This window comes from Macrotis lagotis, chromosome 5 (assembly GCF_037893015.1).
Source record: "Macrotis lagotis isolate mMagLag1 chromosome 5, bilby.v1.9.chrom.fasta, whole genome shotgun sequence".
NCBI classification, from domain to species: domain Eukaryota; kingdom Metazoa; phylum Chordata; class Mammalia; order Peramelemorphia; family Peramelidae; genus Macrotis; species Macrotis lagotis.
In genome coordinates, this window is record NC_133662.1 from 16,850,853 (window position 1) to 16,853,474 (window position 2,622).

At 43.5% G+C, this 2,622-nt stretch overlaps 1 pseudogene; it reads right to left on the minus strand.

Moving 5' to 3' along the window:
• Positions 1–336: 336 nt before the first annotated feature.
• Positions 337–2,282, minus strand: LOC141489205 (transketolase pseudogene; annotated as a pseudogene).
• Positions 2,283–2,622: the final 340 nt, after the last annotated feature.

Sequence of the window (2,622 nt, forward strand, 5' to 3'; positions counted from 1 at the left end):
GGGGAACTCTGGACAAGGCACATTCTCTGAAATTTAAAATCATAGAGCATTTGGGGCTAAAAGTGAATTAATTTAGAATTGGGAGCTGAATAAAGAATATCTTTTAAATAAAGGAAAAACAGGGAGTTCACCCCATCCATCCTTTCTTCCCTTTCCCTTAATCCTCACATTTTCCTTAATTATTGACTTCTTCCCACCTTCACCAAAGACTCTTATTTAGAAGTGAAGTTGATATAAGGAAGAACGGGAAAAGTATATTTGATTTAATCAAGTGTTCTTTTTTTTTCTCAAAACATTTCATTTTATTTTTTAATTGATCTTTGATAAAAACAAAAGTTACTTAATGTAGCTAAAGTTAAGGAATGTTTCTCTCTCTTCCCTGCTTCTTGTTTTGGTCTGGAATGGCCAGCAGGTGCCTTGGGCTTGTGACATGGTCACCTTGACTGCCTGAACAATAGCATCCTTGTCAATGCTGAACATCTTTAGCAGTTCTACAGGCTTCCTGCTTCTTGGGACATTGGCAACTGCCAAGTGACTCATTGTGATGCCAGATTCACCCACTATGGCAGCAGCCATGGCCTCTCCTATGTCACCCTCATGGTAATGGTCTTTCACAGCCTGGATGTGGCCATGGGTTGCCTGGGCATTGTCAAAGATGAATTTTTTTTAATCAACAGGCTTAATTGTAAAAGTATCTAACACCCAAATGTTGATCTTTTCTTTCTTCAACTCCTCTGCAGATGCCAAGGCTTCATAGAAGCTGACTCCAACTCCAATCACAGTCACCTGGTCATCCTTGCTCATCAGGATCACCTTAGCATGGCCAATCTGGAAGTTTTCATTGTTGTTATAAATGACTACATTCTCTGGGTGGCTGGTCCTTATGAAACAGATGCCCTTTGTGTTGGCAGCTAACTCTACTGCTTTCTCAGTGGCTACAGCATAACTTGAGTAAAAGATGGTCCCACTGGGAATACTCTGGAACATGGCAAGATCTTCAAGGGCCATCTGAAAAGGACTATCTTCACCAATGGACACCCCACAGTGGGAGTCACACAGGTTGATGTGGCTCTCAGAAATGTCTGCCATGTGAATATGGTTGAAGGCCCTGGGGAGAAGGCAGCAAACATGCTACAGAAAGGTACAATCCTGTCCTGTGTGGCGCACCCCATAGTGATGCTCACTATGTTCTGTTCTACAATGAAACACTCAATGAAATGATCAGAATGCTCCTTCTTGAGTAGATCTGAAAAGGTGAAATTCTTGCTGTCTCTATCCAGGGCAACCACATGGTCACAGGCCCTTCCCAATTTATCCAGGGCTATGCCATAGGCTTTCCAGGTGGCTAGTTTGTCTCTGATTTTGTAATTTGGGGGAGATGGCATCTAGATGTTGGTGATATTAACTGCAGGGGAGTCCTCTTTGGGGAGGGTAGCTGGAATCTTCTATTTTGGATTAGGGAAGAGATTTCCTCAATGACCTGACCTGCCATGCTTTTAGGAAGGGCCTTCCCATGCCAACATTCCTCATCTTTCACACCTGAGATTCCTCTGCCCTTATACATCTTTGCAATGATAGCCAGTGGTTTATGCTTGCCCTGGTCAAAGGCCTTGCAGAGTTCTTCCATACCGTGGCCATTCACAATGATTGTGTTCCATCCAAAGGCTTCAAATCACTTCTAGTACACTTCCATTTGGTGCTGCAATGGGGCAAGGTTGCTGCTCTGAGCCAGGCAGTTAATGTTAAAGATGGCAACTAGGTTGTCCAACTTGTAGAATCCTGCAAAGGCCATGGCCTCCCACACGGAGCCTTCAGACACCGCCCCATCTCCCAGTAAACAGTAGATATGGTAACTGGATTTGTTGAAATATTTGCCAGTGTAGGCTATTCTACAAGCTGCTCCAAGTCCTTGACCCAGGGATCAAGTAGCCACATCTAAAAAGGCTTGTTTTGGGATTAGGTGACCATCTAGATTGGAAGTGATCTTCCTCAAATTCAAGGACTCAAGGAAGCCAGCCTCAGCAGAGGCTGCATAGAGGATGGGAGCCGTATGACCCTTGGAGAGAACAAAGCAGTCATTATTGGGTTCTCTGGGGTCCTGGGGTTTGTACTTTATTGTGTGGAAAAAAGAGAACTGCCATGACTTCATCTGTACTGCAGCATGATGTGGGGTGACCGGAGCTGGTGACGGCAGTGGCTCAGATGGAGCCGATGTGCAGCTGGTTGGCTGTGTCCTTCAATGCCTACAGTTTCTTCTGGTCTGGTTTATGGTAATCCTCCATGGCAAAGTGAGTTTGGCAGGGAGCTCGAGATAGGGAGGCTGAGAGCTGCAAGAAGGATAATCAAGTGTTTTTTTTAAAGGAAAGGAAAGTTGCCCAGATGAACCTGCCAAGGTAAGCTATAGTAATAAAACTATCAGTAGAAAAAATGAGAAATTTATCAGATTATACCCAAGAAGAAATCCCACAAGAAAACCCAATAAGTTCAGTTGTTGGCACACAAATACAACAAAGTACAGGTAATAAAGAAAACAAACTAATCAACTTAATTCAAGGAAATTTAATCTCACCAGATATCCATGAAACTTGGTGAGATGGGACTCATTGACTGAAATTTGACTCT